Source organism: Rousettus aegyptiacus, unplaced genomic scaffold (genome assembly GCF_014176215.1).
Source record: "Rousettus aegyptiacus isolate mRouAeg1 unplaced genomic scaffold, mRouAeg1.p scaffold_m13_p_10, whole genome shotgun sequence".
Classification (NCBI taxonomy): domain Eukaryota; kingdom Metazoa; phylum Chordata; class Mammalia; order Chiroptera; family Pteropodidae; genus Rousettus; species Rousettus aegyptiacus.
This window is the reverse complement of record NW_023416285.1, coordinates 84522000-84540849: the sequence shown is the minus strand read 5'-3', so window position 1 is coordinate 84540849 and position 18850 is coordinate 84522000. Positions and strand designations below refer to the sequence as shown.

Genomic DNA, 18850 nt, shown 5'->3' with positions numbered 1-18850 from the left:
ATGGTTTATGCTTCCTCCATTAGCACAGGTTAGAAGATTTAGTCATTACATATATATGATAAGTAGTGTAATAAGATTTAGTCATTACATATATATAATAAGTAGTGATTCCAGCTATAGAGACTTCTGAAATTTTCTGGAGGCTCTTTTGCACTCTCTGAAGGAATGTTAAAAATCCTAATTCTAGGTAATTTCATTTTACTCCAGACCCTGAGTCCTAAGATCCTGTTCTGTGCTTTGCTACCCAGGCATTCTGTCCCCTTGAGGAAGAAAAGCATTGATGAACAAAATCACCTATGTTTTCTCACTTCTTCTATCTAATGCTAATTGGAAAGGGCCACCTGGTCAACCTAGTTATTTCACTTTAAATCATAAGTTGGGGAATTATAATCATACTTGATTCAATCAAATAATGCAGAATTCCTCAGGCCATGTCTGCAATAGGATTTACCCATCCTGCCGTTTACCTTTCAGAAGCTTTTCTCACTTGTTTTCAATGAAGGTGCTTAGGTCAGTGAGAACTTTTATGAGTCAAAATGACCACATTCATATTTGAGAAGACTTGAAATCAAGTTTGTAATTACAGGAAATAATCATACACTACGATAGATGCAATTAAAGGCATTTTTCTTTAAGGGAAGCTTGTTTGTCTTTTGTATTTTTCCCCTAAGCTCATTATAAAAATACTATTTTCCTTCATGCTTATAGTCTGAACTTTATAACTTCATGCTGTGAATATAGAAATGAATTTTGTCAAAATCAAAGAATAGTTAATAGGATTTTTTTTTATTTAGCCTGTTGGGAGAAGTGGTTTAACATTTTTAAAGAAAAAACTTGCTTTGCTCATGATTTAACTGAACTAGATGTTGAACCTCTGACACTTAGTAAACCCCATGCTCTTCTTTCTGTGACCGATGAATTGCTTTAAATTTTACGAGTTGGAATTGATGACATAAAACCATAATTCAATTCTCCAAACTGGTTAGAATTCAAATGTACATCTCACTTAATAACATGAGAGTTTTTTGTTTGTTTGTTTGTTTTACTTTTAAAATTCACTCTGGCATTTGCTAGCCATCAGAGAAACATGTGGGTTTGGAAGGACACCTCAGGTCAGTCCTAAAAGCTTGGAGAAAAAACTGAGTTGGCAGGATATAATCCTGCCAGCTGCAATTCAGCCAGCGTTTGAAATTTATTTGCATCTGAAAAGTACTACAAGATTTTTTAATAGTGTAGTAGACATTCTTCCAGAGAGCCTACTCCCTAAGTGCCTTTAATTCCTCATTTGCCGAATGACTTATTTACCTGAAAAATATTATGAAGGAGGTTGGGCTACATATATTATGATCTCTTTTCTTTGTGTGTATTATTTTAATTTTAAAATGGCAAAGTATATTATTGGTTATTTTTCTATTTTACAGATTTGTAAACTGATACACGACTTTGATAGGTTTAAGCTCCCATGGCTAGGTCTCCATTTGACTTTTATCTTCTATTCGCTGTAGTCCGTAAAGGCAGCTGCACTATGGAGCATTTCCTCTGAGTCTTCCATTTGCCATTTCTTCAACAAATGTAGATGCCGATGCAAGGCGCAGAACAAGCTGTGGGAACTGAGGGGTGGGACACCTAACCCCGGAGGGAGCAAGGACGTGAGAGGAAATCTCAGTCAGGGAAGCTGGCTCAGAGAAGTTGACCCTGAAGCTGATTCTGGAAGAATGAATCAGAGATTGCCAGATACAAAAGGGTCAGTTGGAAGGGAAGAGGTCATGGATTGTCTAAGAAGTGGCCTGCAGATAGTTTAATGAGCCTGCAGCACAGCATGTGTGAATGTGGGTGGGCGGAGGGCAGGGAGCTGGGACAGGTCAATGAAGTACCTGGTGTGGCCCGTTAAGAATCTGGACTTCATCTTGTGGACAATGGGAAGCAACCAAAAGATTATAATTAGGGAAGTGACGTGATCACATTTGCATCTTAGGCAAGTCCAGTGAGAAGGGTTTGAGCCTGTAGCTTTTGAAAAGCTGCTTTAGTTGTTATTAAATCTTATGCAGTTGCCACATTTTAAACCCCTCCAGTGTGCCTAGGTCTGCCCGTGGGCTTTTCCCTATACTCTTTACCCCTTTCTCTCTATTGGCTTTTATCTGCCTCGTCCATAAACAAGACTCAGTCCAATATTATAAATAAAATAATAATAATAAAGCATAACGGATATTGCTATCACTGTTGGATCCAGCTGCCAAGAGGCCATTTCAGTTGAGGACAGGGGCAGTGGGTCAGGAATTGATTGGGAGGTCAGGAAGGTTGGGAGTGTACATGCTCTTTCTGGAAGCCTCACCATGAAAGGGAAGGGTTAACCACAGAAGATTATGAGAAGCCTGTGATCCCTAAGGAAGCCTGAGCGGAGAGAAGCCTGAAGGCTTGGAGAAAGTTGGTGGGTGGATTTGCTTTCCAAAGGAGACAGAGGAGGGGGGACAGAAAGATCTCCCCACCCTACACCGACATTCCCCACTGCCCCTGAAGATTGGGGCTGAATATAGATGAGATTTGCCTGTGGCAGTATAGGAAGTTGGAGAAGGCTTGTGGCCTGCCTTCGGTTTTTCCAATGAAAATCTCATACTGGTAATGGTAGAAGAGGCTGGTAAGGAACAAGCCCGGAGAGAACGGACAAGGTTCGAAGGCGTGTTTCTGTGAGAAGGAGAGGGGAATGTTGAGAAGGATTATCACCAAGGCCCTGTGAGAGCCCAGCGAAGGTTAGAGACCATGGGTGGGTAGTGGCACCGGGCAGCACGATTGAGGAGTTTTTTTCAGTGAACAGAGAAGGTCATTGGTGCTGGGACTGGCGGGAGATTGAAGTTTGGCTGCGTGGCTGTGGGAGAGGATAAGCGGTTAAAGGAGTTGAAGCTTTTGAGAAGTGTGGGGAAGTGACAGATAATGACATGCACTCTGTTTAGGAATAGATACGTAACGGTGAGGGGCCTGAAGATGTGGACACAGCAGGAGTTCATGAGAACCGAAAGGTTGTGATCGGAAGTGAAGGGTAACAGAATTAGAGCTGAAGATTTCAGACATGAAGCACTAGTTGTGGGTGATACTAAGCTCCAAGGGATGGCCATCAGTGTGGGTAGTGTGCAGGCAAAGACACTCTAAGGTAAGGTGGCCAAAGGAACTGGAGGCAAAGGTATGAAAGGCTTGTCCTAAGGGCACTGAAGCCACCCAGGCTGGCGGCAAAAATTACAGTGAAGAGAGAGTGGGAGTAGGGCTCCAAATCATCAGTGAACAATGGAGTCATTATCTGAAGAGCAGGAAATATTAATATAACTAGAGCGTGCTCCTCTATAGAAGAAAACATCTTATTTGTATTAAGAAATATTTAAAGTAACTCTTCAAGTCTGATTTCTAATCACAGTTTTTCACACTAGATCTGGGGGTTTTGGAAAAAAGTTATAAGTACCCCAAAGTAGGAATCTATTGGAATTCGAAAAGTATCCCGAAAGCTGTTTCCCGAAAAAAACAAAGCAGTAGTTATTTCTCCTCTGCTGAGTTTCGCCTTCCCACAGTAATCCAACAGGAAGAAGGCTTTAATGAAGCATAATATGATCAGATATCTCTCTCGATGAGTTTTATTTGGGGAGGACTAAAATATATCTAGTAGGGACAACAAATTGTCCTCTCTTTTCAAAGCTCTTTTTCTATCCACCACCTATGTAGGCTGTTCTGTTTCATATTGTTTCATGACATCCCTCCCCACTATGACCACACTGACCTTAGTGCTTGTTGTAATAGAAGGCTCAGCCCTCTGAGCTCGTCTTGTGGACAAGGAGACTTAAACTACCTCTTCTTGCCACTTACCCATGACCCAGAGCCTCATCCCGTGGGACATCATCACCACCACTGATCGTAGAAAACTCTGACCAGCCATTCCGTTTCTCCTCTCCTGCCTCCTTGGCATGTGGGAATACTTCTGAGGCGGTCTATGGGGACAGTGACTTATGCTCCTGTCACCCGTGAGCTTTTATCAGGAGTATGCTTCTGGTCAAACAGCAACTTTTATTTCCATGTGCTGCCAGAGTTGGCAAACCATTTCATGTGCTTTTCTATTGCAATTTGAAAAAGGATTGTGTTTTCCTTGCAGATTTTTCAAATGAAGAGCTTTTATTTCAATACAACAAATCCCAAAAGTCTAAGACTTTGAAAACTTTAAGTTCATCTACTAACTTCTGCCGTTATGTACACAGAGCTTTAGATAAAACATAGCTATGCATGGTCCCTACCTCCGTGGCATGCATGGAGTCTATACCCTGCAATCAGATGAAATAACACTGAAAGGTCTTTGTTTAGGGGCTTGAAAATTCAGTAATACTTGAAACGCTTTGTCCAGTTCTCTAACGGAGATGCTTGGGCAAGTTGTCTGGCTCTTTTCTAATCAGGAAAGGCTCACTGGAGAATTAAAGGAGACATGAGTGAGAAAGTAAAACAATCAAAACAATGCAAAATTGTTGGGGATTATTATGACACTATAAAGAAAGAGATCCCAAAGACTTAAATTGATGTAGTTTGGAATTAGAGTTAAGTTGCTGCAACAGTTTGCTGGGGAAGTTGTTTAACTGACGGAAAACTTCAGAAGATGGGCCCAGGAACTGAACTGGACCGACTGGGACCAAATAACCAGGAGCTCAGTATTCTTCAAGTCACAAACTTGGCGCGCTGAAATACCCGTCTCTGTGTCCTGGCAGCTCGGGTTGGTCACGCAGACTTTCCTGAAGACCCCGTGGTGTTGGCTGTAAAGGAAGTCCACTTGCCTCGCTCTCCAGAAGTGAAAGAGTTTTATTCTGTGTAACTGCGAACAGGTTCGGCAGAGGAGCAGGGAGGCAGTGGGTGTTCCCACATTCCACTGGAGTTAAAAGTATTCTGTTACCTTCTTAAAATCCTGGCAGAATTTGCCCCTGACTATTTATGGTGCACTTCATATCTACCGGAATTTGACTTGTAGCTAAAGTGCTGACTCTCCAAATGGGGAAATCCATTGCGCCGTTCTGTTTTCTTGATAAAGAAAAACGCCTAGGTTATGGTTGAGGGGGGCTTGTTCCAAGAGAGTGAAGTCTGAGTCAAGTTCAACACTCAGCAGCCTGTGTGTGAGACACTGCCTAATGCAGACACTTTTGGAAGTTCTTCATGGTGGGTGGAGAGGAGGGGATACAGAACACTTTTTATGGTTAAAAAAATAAGTGGTCTAGAATATTCTCATTTAGGTCATCTCTGGAAATAATGAGACATGTAGGACTTACGTTGTATCATCCTATGAACCAAAAATCTCACTTTGACTTGCTGCAAGCTGCATGTTGAAATGCACCTAAGTGAATGCTCAAGAAGTCTTTAATCGCAATACCTAAACGAGCTCTGTCTCGCCTTGGCTGCCCCTGAACTTCACTGCCCCCCAACCACCCTTTCTCCTCCCTCCTCTCCCACTCATCAGAGGAAAGCACCTGGCATTTTGCATCTTTCATTCTATACCCGGGAAACGCCAATTACGCTCAGGGACTTTCCTCTAACTTGCAAGCAGACATGGGCTGGGCTGGGCAGCTGTCGTCATCAGAGGGGCTGAGTGTAAAAGCTTCCATGTCTTTTCTACTCCGAGCTCGTGCCATGAGTCCGAGAGGTCCTGGATGTCTTGCGTGTGCTTCGAGCCCTGCGGCCCGCTCTTGTGTGTTCTTCATTCAGGTAGACTGTGTCATCAACCGTGTCTGCAATGAACAGCTTCCCTCTGCTGACGGTTCACCTGCCACAGCTGACGTGGGGTTTCTCGGTCCGGACTGCACGTTAATGAAACTAACCCCTGGGACGCAGAGACCCATGCGGGGTCCGCGCTGTCAGCGTTGCTGGCACCCCGACATGGAGAGTTCCCCGCGGTGGTCCTTGCTGTAGTCACCGGGGGTCCCCGCCGTTGCCAGCTTGGTTCGGGCAGTTTTCTCCTTCTATTTCACGTCCATTTCACCCTTTCCCTCAGCTCAGTTTTTAATGTAATCGCCTACTCAGATGTATACTTCTCTTAATAGTCAATCACATCAGGACTCCAGCTTTTTTTTATATCAATGAGATAGAGACCGGACACCTGGCTTGGCACGTTTCCGGTCCATGGAGGGGCGTGTGGTTTGCTGTGTCTGCGGCTGTTCGACTGTTCCGTTATGAGAGTTGATGGCATTTAAGTGAAAACACCCAGGAGAAAAACGGGCTACTGAATATGTATTTTGTAAACAAAAATGTAGTCGGTGCGTCTGTTTTCCTAACGGAGCACGGTTCTGCTGCCCTGTACAGCTGGACAAACGGCTTCAGAGCAAAATTATTCCTTAGAAGATTTTTCACTTAATGAGGATGTAGAAAGGAGCATGGCAACTGTAAGATCTCTGTTCGGTCCGCCGCGTACTTCAGGGGCTTCCGTCGGCTCCTGCTGTGATGGGGGAGGTCGGTCAGTGGTTTGAAACGTAAAGATACAAAAATTAAGGACAGTTTGAACATTGTCCACATTACCAGGATATCAAATCACACACAGGCCCAGCCCGATAATGTGGGAACTGAGAATTTAAAATCATAACTATTTTCTTCCTTGCAACACCTTGCATTTTCCCACACTATAAACTAATGTTTTGGAGACAGCCTCCCTCACTCTATTACAAAGCTGGCACTTTTCTCTAGAGATACATGTCTTTCCCGGGTAACCTAAACTGACACAGACCCAGGCACTGGAGTGACAGGAAATGTGTTAATGACACTAAGACCACCTCTCCTGAGAATGAAAAATGACCTAGTGTTTTGTGTTAGCTGGGACATTATTCATTCACAGTGAAATTAAATCTTATTTCTTAAAAAAAAAATTACAGCATTTCTTAGCTCTTTCCAATATAACCCAGGAGTGAGTGCTCCAAGAGCATCATCCTATAACTTTTAATTAAAGTATCAGTTTTTCCAGCCCTTTAGGAAATACTTGTAGCTTTGCTTGTCAAATCGGGGAGGAAGTAGATCATTATTCAAAGTGAAACCCAATATAGAAAATTCAGGTATAAGTGGCTTAGCATCCTTTTATTATTATTAAAGATTTATGACTACCTCTTTTTCAGGACTTCTTCATCTCTCTCCTGGACCATTTCAGCGCCTTCTTCATTGGTGTATCAGGCTCTGGGTCTCTTGCTCCACCCCTTCCGTCTGTCTGTCCCGCTGCTCTGCTGCTGGCTGTCTTAGCTACGTTGTAGATTTCCCCATTGGAAGTCCCAGCTTCTCCCAGGCCAGCTTCCCAGTCCCATATCCCACCATTTTATTCACTCCTCATGTAGTCATTACCCCCAAACGGGACTTCTCCTTCTTCACCTGAGCATGTCACACTTTTTAATTCTGTCCTTATGTTGACACTGGCCCCTCAGCTAGGTAAATAATTCTCCCTACTCTCCCTTCCTGAGGCTACCTGCCCATTCCTATGATCACTGAGAAACCAGCCTAAGTGCCACCTTCTTCGTCATATCTTCCTAGGTATCCAACCACTCCCACGGCAGAGTCATTCTTTGACCTTGAACAGTACTTTTTTGTTGTGCTGCTCTTACAGCACGAGCTCTTCTGTTTCTTTCTTATCTAAATTGTAAGTCCTTTGAAGGGAGGGTTCATGTTTAATTTAATTATTTGATTTCCTGAAGTGCCTTGTTACTCAAAATATGGTCTGCTGACAAACAGAATCAGCATCCTCTGGGAGTTTGCTAGAAATCCAAAATCTGAATCCCCGTCCTAAATCTGATGAATCAGAACCCACATTTTAATAAGGCCCAAGCGATTACTTGAGAAGTCCTGCTATGTTACATGAACAGAACCCCGTGTGAAGTAGGGGCCCGGTGGACACCTGTCGAAGACGAATGAATGAATAACATTAAAAGCTGAGATGGTTTCATTGACTTCAGGGACGATTATCTCATAGTCGAACGTGGCAAATACAAATTGTAAAGCAGACATCACTTTTCTGTGACCATGTTCAGGCTTAAATAATTGAGACCCTTTGCTCCCCTTAAAATCTTTGATTTGGTACTTTTAGGTCACCTTTGTTAGTTGTTCATTTTTTTTTTGGCTTGGGGTTTTTTCCTCTCCCCTCTTTATTTTTTATTTTATTTTATTTTTTGCTCCCCTCACAGGGCAGCATCGGCTTTAAATGAAGAAGTATAGCAAGAAAGCTTGCTAATTGGGTCTAAATATAGATTATGTGCAAAAACAATCGCTAGCTTCTGAAAATAAGCCACTTGTATGGCGTGTACCGTTTTGTCATCTTACAGCTATGTTCTTCAGACCAAATAAATGGCAGCCGACGGCGAGGAGGGTGTTCTCCGTCACTGTGTCAAAGGCTGAGTGATCCAATTCACACGTACTTGCTAATAGCCAAGGTGATGAAGAGATAAGGTGCTGGGGTTTTTTAAGTACTAAAGAACTTGTTATTAAAGTATTCTTAGCTGTCTGGGAATACAAGGAGAGTTGGGAGAAACAAGTAAAGTCGGGAGAAGTATCGCCCATAGCTTAAAGCAGAGAGAAGTACCACCTGTCGTGGACTGCTGTTAAGACTTTTGGGCCATCCTTGCTTGTCACAATAATTGAGGGTTGACATTTTTATGCACATAGGCCAAAGATGCTAGATGCCCTACAATGTGTAGCTTTGTCTCACACTGGGAAGGATTGTCCTATATGAGGCCATGACTTGAGAACATCTGGCCAGACATTAACACCTGAGCCTTTACTTAATTAAGTGAATCTTATTTGTGATAAACTTGTCTTTCCCTTTCTTTCTTTCTTTCTTTCTTTCTTTCTTTCTTTCTTTCTTTCTTTCTTTCTTTCTTTCTTTCTTTCTTTCTTTCTTTCTTTCTTTCTTTCTTTCTTTCTTTTCTTGCGCGCGCTCTCTCTCTCGCTCTCTCTCTCTCTTTCTTTCTTTCTTTTCCTCCCTCCCTCCCTCCCTTCTCCCTCCTTCTCTCTCTCTCTCTCTTTCAATGCCTATAGCACCTGGTATTCCTAGGTGGTCTCCCATCCAAGTCCTAACCAGGCCGGACCCTGCTTAGCTTCTGAGATCAGATGAAATTGGGCACATTCAAGGTGGCATGGCCATGGACTCATTTTTCCTTTAGATAACAGTTAGGATAGTACTTTTTTTTTTTTTTTTTTTTTTAATGTGTGTGACTAGGCAAGTTTTTATTAATTACATTTCGGAATATAAAAAGAGGAGCTGGATCCGATAGGCATGAGAGTCTCTCTGGCACAGATGGCCTCATTAGTTCGTGTCAAAGATGGAGAGAGTGACAAAAGAGGCTCAGGCTGAGGGTGTGCGAGTAGAAAGAGGCACATCCCGCGTGAGAGAAGCTGAGAGAGCCGCTCAGTTTGGGGCTGCTGCAGAGGGGCTGCATGTCCTGGGCATAAAGGACGGAGCTTGGGGTAACAAGCCACCTCTGAATGCCATGCTCTCCCCTGCCACTTACTACTTGGTCACTCTCCTGACCTATGACGTTTGAGGATCTGAGTGAATATTAGCAATAATGACCTTAAAACACTTGTCACAGATGTGCAAACATGTTACAAATTGTAAGTAACATATGTAATATGTACGGTAACCCAATATCATGTGACTCTTTGAAAATGGAAAATAAAGAAGCTATATACTACTACCTTCCAGAGAAATGGGCCAAGTTTCTCTGGAAACGTGGACTTCAAAGTATTCCTTGGGGCTGATTTGGGTTGAGGATCCAAACTTCAGGTGTTTTAGGTTATTATGACACTGACAGATAACTTTAGGTAAAACTCCTGACTTGAACCACTCTGTCTAAAATCAGCTAGAGTCTTGCTTTGCCTGCAGGGGACCCTTCCATCAAATTCCACCAAACCCCATAATCCACTACAAGGCCTCAAGCAAACCTGTGACTTTCCCCTGGCAATTTAGGTGTTTTAGGCACATGTTAGTTGCGTGTGTGTGTGTGTTTTTTTTAAATACTCACTTCGGTTTTATGAAGCAAGAGGAGATGAGAAACAGTATTTCCCCTGGTGCTGTCTCGTGGGCCTCAACCATCCCAGAACCCCCTGGGTGCCTGAGCTGTGTTCTGCATCCCGAGAGCTTTCTCTATGGATCCCACTGTCAGCTCCTCATGAGATTTACTGGAATTGTGCCCCCCCTTCCATTATCCTCCCCCACCACGCCATCTCTGTTTTCCTTTTCTTTATGTGAGCGCAAGCTTTGACTCCAACAACGATTTTTCTTACCGAGTTCTTTAGAAGTATGTTTAATTTCAGATGCAAGAAGGATGCACTTCAAAGTATTTCAAATCTTTTTAAGAAGGGTGTCACTCGAACCACGGGGGAGCGGCACCAACCCTTTACCCCAGTTCTCATGCTAAGGTTATGCAAATGGCATGCTCGGCTGCCCATTCACCTTCTACCCTGGGACATCTGGGGGGATTCCTGGAAAATCTTTGTAAGACAATGAGTTAGGTATTTTGCCTGACAGCTTATTTTAAATGATAAAAAGAACAAATCTCTGCCTCGTAGTGCAAAAAGATCACTACTTAGTTCACTCTTGGGAGAATTAGTTCTGATTTCTTTTGAAAGTTAAATGTTAGTCATTAGAAAAGTGACCTTGTGGCCACTGGAATCTATCTTGACTTTCTTGTCTCTTCCCTTTTTCCTCTTCTCTACCCTGTAATTCACTTGTCACAACGTGTTCACAGAGGTTTCTCTGTTCTTTGACAAGATGGTCTTTAATTAAGTGTGTTATAAATATGTCCCTCTCCTGTCCTATTATAAAGGCTTTTTTCTTAGCATTTCATGGGGGGTTCTTTTAGTCTATCGTATGCATTTGGGGTGGCATCTGCCTTTTAAAGGCTACCTCCAAGCTTTGGCATCTCAGTAAAATTCGGTGCATCTGGGCAGATAATGCCCTCTGCTTTGACATTTCCTTCTTGTCCTGATGAGCTAAAGTTGGACCCAGTTCATTATTTTTGTATCAATGAAATCTTCATAACGCAACCAATAATGAAGTGTTAAGAACGCCAAAAGAAAAAGTCTTAAAAAAAAATGACTAGAACGTCCCCTGAAGCGTTCAATATTAAGGGTATTAATCTTTCATATCTCTTGTTTTTAAAAAAATATGAAGTGATTTTAAAGCATATTAAGTGACTTCCACCCAATGTAGTCAGTATCTGGAACAGTGACATTTAACTTCAGTCTGCACCATATGACCACAGTCCGGCGCCCAGCTTAGCCCTCAGCGCTGCAGGCACCTTTCCACTTCTGTTCTTCACGTAGTGCTAGACCTTCCCTTCCCACCTTGCTCCAAAGCCCAGCCTTCTTCGCTGGCTAAAAATCCAGCCACTTCGTGATCGCCCCAGCTGGTAGCGACTGGCCGGTATCTGAATTCCAAGACTTTTTCACTTGCAAAAAAGGCCACAGAAATTCCACATTCAGTCATTTATATGGATGCTTTATCTTCCTCAAGGTAATACAGTATAGACTTCTTGAAGGCAGGCAATGATTGACTGCCTGAGCTTTCCACCCCACAGTGTGCCCAGGACTGTGACTGCCTGTCACAGTCACTACACGGTGTGTTCTGCATGAGTAACTAGATAGATGTCGCTTCTGCACTAGCTACACGTAGAGTTGCATGTGAATCTATTTTTTAAAATGGAATCCAACGAGAAGCTCGTTGTTTAAAAGAAACTTTCAGGGAAGTCAAATGGTTCCTTTTTTTTTTTTTAAGCATTGAATTCCCATCTAAATGAACTACCTTTGATCTGGCATTATGACTATTCTGTACATATTTTTCTTTTATCTTTTCATTTATTCAGCTTATATTTAATAAGGCACTTATATACCACTGCCTAGGTGTACACAGACAGTTGTGAACACAACAAAGTGCTGCCCGGCTGTGTAGCACTAACATTTCGGTGGAGAGAGACAGGCAGTAAACAGAGAAGAAATAACATGAGGGCTATGAAGAAAAATAAGACTGGATAAGGGACATAGAGAAGTTCAGTTTGTAGAGAAAGGACAATTGAGCAGAGACCAGGGAGAAGCAAGGGGAGGAGGTGACTGTGTGGATGTCCCTTTAAGGAAGAGCTGCTGGCGAGCCAGCAAAGACCAAGAGGTGTAACTTCCCCTGGGGCATCCGAAGAAGAACAGGGTGCAGGGAGGAAGTGAGTCTGGAGTGGACTGAGGGATCTGTATGGATGTAGCTCTGGGGACAAAACCAGGCAAGGTCAGGTGACGCTAGTAAACCTTGGCAAAGACTTGAGTTTGTACTTTGAGTAACAAGGGAAGTAAGTCATTGGAGGGTTTTGAAGACCTACATACTTTTTATAAAAGAATGACTTGGGTTGCTGTGTAGAGCAGTCTGTAGTGAGATGCGTCCAACCTGTACGAAGGAACACCTGTTAGGAGGCTTCTGGATCATCTAGCAATTGGCAGCAGGGGCCATGACCAGCCCGGTGGCCTGAAGGGTGAGAGTAGTTAGATTTCCTTTCTGAGAGGTGACAGGATTTGCTGCTGTTCTCGCTGTGGGAGCCTGTGAGAGATACAGGGGAGTCAAGGATGGTTATAAACAAAGTTTGTGTCCACAGCAGATGAAGATTCACGTTGCCATTGACCGAGATGGGAAGGTCTGAGGAAGGATCAAGTGTGAGGGAGAAACTCAAAGTGGGTTTTGGACATGTGAAATTCGAGGTGCCATTTGGGCATCCAAGGCTGGCTGTGAGCCCCCCTTCCAAACCTGCGAGTCCTCAAATTCAAGGTTATGTCTTGGTCGTCTTCCTGTTCTCCAGTGAATCGGCAGAAGTTTGTTCTTTCCAGACACCTGACACACTTGCGTTTGAGTTAATGGGTTCAGATTTGCGTACGTGGGGTTTTCTGAACGTGCCCAGCGGTTTCACGTGCATCTCCATATTCTTTTTCATCATGATCTGTAAAAGCAGAGGAAAGAGAGACAACCAGGGGGAAAAATGCTGCATGAAACTTGCTGAAAATGGGCAGAACCAGAAATGATGCTGACAGGAGGTTTAGAAGTGTAAAATAGAGAGTACGCAGACCAAATATAAGTAAATTAGCATAAATCATCCTTCTCTGATTTCCATGTCTCTCTACCCGAGTTGGCTGACTCAACAGCTGCTTCTATGACTACAGCTGTGTAATTCCTTCGCATTTTCTTTTTGCATGGAAAAGTATTCCAGTTTGTCATTGCTTCATCATTTGCGAATTTATATTAGGTTCCTTTTTTATTTTTTATTTTTTTCTGCTTGACCATATGGTTAAGAAAAACCTTGCAACTGTCCCTTATTCTTTTGAACCAAATGCTTCATCTGTTTTCACTTGGAGTTTTGTTTTAGATCCACTTGGAGGTTTATTATTTGCCTAAGAGTCCTCTAGGTGGCTCTTCTTAGAGGCTTGACAATGTTTCTGTCAGGAAACTTCCCAATACCTGGTTGAGACTTGCAGGCTGGTGGGGTTTCCAGGTGGAGGAAGAGCCTCCTGGGCAGAGGGAAGAGCAGGTGGGGGGGCAGGTGCTTAGTTTGCTGTGGCTACAACAGGGTCTTCGTGGGGACTGTGAAGAAAACAGCATCGGAAAGAACAGCTGACAGGCGGGTAATAAAGGTCATTATGGGCAATGCTAAGTAGTACAGAAAATGGGGAGTGTCAGAAGTTTAGAGTCCCGGAGTACTACGATGTGATAGATACTTTTAGGCAAAGCTACAATGACCGCCACTGATGGAGACTGGTAAGAAGGTTATTGGTGATGGTGATGGAAAAAGATGATGAAGGTCTTGTAAAGTTCTTAGAACAGTTATTGGCACACGCTCAATGCTATGTAAGTGTTTATAAAATTAGATTAAATAAATGAAAGCAGAAACATTTATGATTCGAGAGACGTCTTACATGTAGAATTTCAGCATCCAGTTGGGTGAGCGGTGATGTCATTCCAGGACGAGGAGCAGGTGGGGTTAGGTGGAGGTTGATTAGGGGACACAGTTCTGTCTGGACATGTCCTCTTTGTGGAGCCCATGGAGCAGTCATCAGGCAGCTGGAAATATAGCTCTGAGCCTCAGCCGAGACCTTAGCCTGGAAGAACACGTTCGGAACCCGTTTCACAGTCTTCGACATCTAAATAGGAAAGAAAGAGATCACCCCAGGAAAGAGTAAAGCAAGGAGAGAAAATGGTCAAAGACAGAGTCCCGGGGAAACTGGACATGTGGGATTAATCTCTGTAGTACCAGCGATCCCACCACTGATGCTGGAGTTAAAAGAGAGGAACAGGTTGTCTTCAAATTTTGGTTGATTTAATCTCTTATTAAGATTTTTCTGCATAACTAATTGGTAGATGTCCCAGGAAAATATTACATTATTGTTGTTTCATTAAAAAAAAAAAAACAAGCCTTTGCACTATTTGATCTCCCTTCGGGCAGTGCTAAATGATGCCAATGAAAGCATCGTAATAAGGTGTCCTTTCTACCGTGAAGACCCAGCACCACAACTTTGAAGTTCAGCGATCACAGAAGATAACTACATTTTCTGGCCTCCCCTGAGCACCAGTAATTTTACCTTTGGGCATAGCCGTTCTGCCTCTGATAGTCTATAACACTCAGTGATACTTGAGACTCCTAGAAATCTTGAAGAGTTGAAGTAGAGCATCATTTTGCCCCAAAACTAGATGCCATAATAAAAAAAACAAAAACAAAAACAAAAAAACAGCCTCCTTTTACCAGCAATTCGGATTCCTGAAAGATATCATGGAATAATAAATTCCCACATTTGTGAATTCGCTCCAAAACTCCAGGTCCTCAGCATGGTATTTAAAGCTGCCTTTTTGGACACTCGGTGTGTCTTAGTGACTTGCAAGCAGCTGTCACCCTTTAGGAGTTATTTTCTGAAGCCTCAGATCGCATCAGGGAAGGCTGTATGCATATCACATACGTGAGCGGAAAATAATGCTTTCAGCAGCGGCATCTTCCAAGTGATAAAAATAACTGCGTTAGTCAGTAGCCCTGAAGCCAGGTGTCCCCTTTCACTTCCTGTTCTCTGTTGATATCCTGCAAAGGAACATCTCGTCTTCCAGTTTGGAATGTGATGTTTCTGGTCTCGCTAATTTAACCGTCTAATATCTGTCTGCTTTTCCTCTGATCTAATATTGAGGGTCCTCACCTCTGGAACACTTGCATTTTAAATTCCTCCTGTTTATTATCCACTCATACAGCAAGAGTTTGACCTGCCAGGCACTATCTAGCGGAGATGTTCATAACTTTTATTTCTGTTGTTTCCTCACATTTTAGGCCTAAGCTGTTTAATTCTAGGCAGCAACTTTCATGTCAGTGATTCTGTTAGAAGTCTTACTTTATTTTATTCCCCCCTTCATGGAAGGTTCTTTGAAGTCCTACGCTCTCATAATAGATATATTTCCTGCAAAATATCAGATCAGCTTTTAGATTTTGAACTTCTTCTCAAGTCTTTTTGAAATTTTTATTGACTCGTGGATACAATTTCTTTAGCATTAGCTCCAGGTCAAACTCCTCCTCAAAATGTCTTCCATTAGAAAGGCTACATCTGTGAGCAAGAGGGTTGAATGGCGGGCGGGGCGGGTGTTATTAAGTACTGAAGTGGCCACCGGTGGTGGTAGCTTCCTGCGTCAAACTTCCCATTGTCAGACCAGGCCAGGAGCTGAAGCGCTGTGGGGACCGCCTTCATATAAACACTGCGTGACCCCACACTCCCCGCGGTGACAGAATCGTGTACATCTCCACCCAGCCTGCAGGAGCAGGCAGGCTCTCTCTGTCGCTATAGAAAAAAGTCTCCCTGGTACCTGCTAAGGTAACTGCTGAGTGGTTTGTTATTTTAGGCAAACAAAAGAATATTGTCACCACCCGAGTCCTAGGATCGGTACCAAAACCATAGAAAGTTCTTGATTTCGGCAGCCATACTTTACTGACCAATTACATTGAAAATGGTAAAAGAATAATATAGCCTAAGATACTGGATACGATAAACCAATTTATGTTATCTGTTATTATATATAAAAATTGTCGTTTAGGGACTATAGTCTTTGTTGCTAAGGCGCCTTGCTTTTGAATTCTCTTGGTTCTTCTTTCCCGTTATTTCCCCAACCTTGCCCCTTCTCAGTCTCCTGTGCTAAATAATAGCATATGTTTTTCAGAATAGAACCTGGAAAAGGAATGTGGACGGCCTCGTATGGAAATACCATTCCGAATTCCATACACCATTAGATAATACACTGGCTAGACCGTCAGAAGTCACCCCAGAAAGGGGGAATTTGGATTGGAAAGGAATCAAAGGAATTGTGGAGCTCATATAATTGACTGCAGTTAAGGAGTAATAGGGTGGTCTGGACAACTGGACGAAGGCCAGGTTCAAAATCGCAATTAACTCCCCCTACCCTTTTAGAATGAGGTGAGTTCTACTGAATGGAGAACAGAGCAAGTTATCAACTTTCTTTGGTTTAATTTAAACACGGGTTCTGAGGTTTGTCTTTTGTTCTCTACAAGGGATAACGATGTCGGATCCAGCCAGAAAAACCTGGGTTTTATCCATTGTGACCATCCACACAATTACTTCTTTTCTTTCCTTTGTCTTTCTCCTCAGAAACAGTGTCCTGAAATAAGTTCTTGGTCGTGTTTGATAAATATCAGCCGCTGTTCATGACTCCTTCATTTCCTTTGCCTCTGGCATAATGTCTTGAATTTGTTGAATGAATGAACAGCAATGGTGTCAAAAGGTGGGGGGTTGCGGAATGGATATTAGTGAAAAGAGAAAAGGATGAAAACAGTAAATCCTGGTTTTAGACGTGACCTCGGTGCCATGGGGGAAGCGATATGATTTGAGAGTGGGGTTAGCAAACTCTGTACCTCATGGAATGGTAGACCACGACAAATGACACACACATGCGCGCGCACACGCACACACGACTTCTGTGATTCAACAAATGTCACACACTGTTTCACACTGTGGAATCACAATATGCAAAAGTGTACATTTGCATATTGAAGTCGTTGAAAAGACCTGTAATGAAGATAACCTGGTTAACCTTTATTTCATTCAGCTTTGCTCTGAATGTATTTGGCCATGGACCTTTCTAGTTTACATCTATTTCCATCCGGAACCCACTGAGCAGACTTTGGCCGACACTGGTAGATTTCTACACAGTCGTCATAGACTGGAGTTAGCTGACCTGTGTTTGAATTATGGTTTGCCACTTACTGTATGATCCTGAGTCAAGTTAAGTAAGCTTTGGTCTCATTTCTTCATCTATTAGATGAGAATAGTGTCCATTTCCCAAGATATGAGTGTTAGACCGGGTACTCTATCTTCTGTGCACCTAGCACAGGGCAGATCCTCCCTGGTTATTTATTTCCACACTGATGGACTGCATTTCTCTCTCTGAATTACACTGGTACCCATGGATAGGGGCTTCTTATAATAGAACCCATTTTCCTAATTTCTATGGCCACTCGTAAAATGTACTTGTAAAATGTGAATAATTACAGCAGGTTCTCAAATAACATGACTTTTATTTTATTATAACATTGATGAGATGCATCAGAACTTAATTCTTGTTTATATCAAGCTTATGGTAAAATTGGTTTTATTGTGCATTGTTTCACATAAACTCACAGAACCTATCAATGGCATTTAGTGAGGACTTATTGTAATCTTTTTTTAAAAACTGTTTTCTCCGAAGAAAAGCATGGCAAAGGGCTCATAGTTATTTTTGCATTTGTTGACCCTCTTGTCTCCTAAGTTCTGGCTGCATTATTTTCCTACTTTTCTTAACCTCTTTGGGTTCTTTTGAATTTAATATTAAAAAGAAATGATCATTCCAGAAGTGCCTTTTATTAAGCTACCAAATAAATAGCTGTCCAATGACTGTATGTAACAGGAAAAACAGCCAAGGATATTTATAACATGCCTAAGACCTCTTGAAGGGTAACAATGACTCCAGGTGACAAGAGCTTATGAAGATTAGTGTGGACAAGGATGAATTGAAGACTGAAAAGTCATCCCATGGAGAGCCTTGAGGTTTTTGTTTTATTGCCAAGTCTAGGTGAAAACTTTATTTTTTAAGAAATAGAAGTTATATATCTCCTATTGCCAGCGTTCTCCAGAGAAATAGAACCAACTGTGTGTGTATGTGTGTGTGTATTACAGGGAATTGGATTACACAATTATAGAATCTGAGAAGCCCCAAGATTTGCAGTTAGCAAGCTAGAGATCTAGAAGTGACACTGATATAAGTTGTTTGAAAGCTGGCAGGCTCGAGACCCAGGTACAGCTGATGTTTCAGTTTAAGTCCTAAGGTAGGATAAACTGATGTCCCAGCTCAAGCAGACAGGAAGAGTTCCCTCTTACATCCGTTTAGGAGGGTCCACCTTTGTGGGCTAGTCAGGACTTCGACTGATCAGATGAAGCCCACCCACCTTAAGGAAGGCAATCTGCTGTACTCAGTCCCTGATTCAAATGATAATGTCATCTAGAAAACACCCTCACCCTGTGGATGCAGACACGCCCAGAATAATGTCTGATGAACTATCTGGGTACCTTGTGGCCCAGTTATATTGACGCATAAAATTAACCGTCGCAAATCCCAAAGTTTTAAATCACAACTTACGCATCTTCCTCTGTAGAGTTTACTTTTTCAAGCAAGATCGGTAGGGTCCTACTGAGAGTAGAGATCTTATTCTAAAAGTGCCTCTAAAACTCAGCTTTTTCATGAGATAGGGCATATATAATTGAACATTGTCAAATATTCAAACGTCAGTTACTGTTAACTGTTTAAATGCTTTGTGCTCTGCATGCATAA

General features: G+C 42.5%; 1 protein-coding gene and 1 pseudogene across 16 annotated transcripts in view; one reads left to right on the top strand and one right to left on the bottom strand.

The window, feature by feature from the left end:
- KIAA1217 (KIAA1217 ortholog) overlaps positions 1-18850 on the top strand; it is a 636400-nt gene that overhangs the window by 424105 nt on the left and 193445 nt on the right. The gene's annotated exons all lie outside the window — the stretch shown is intronic.
- Positions 9004-9122, bottom strand: LOC118609214 (annotated as a pseudogene).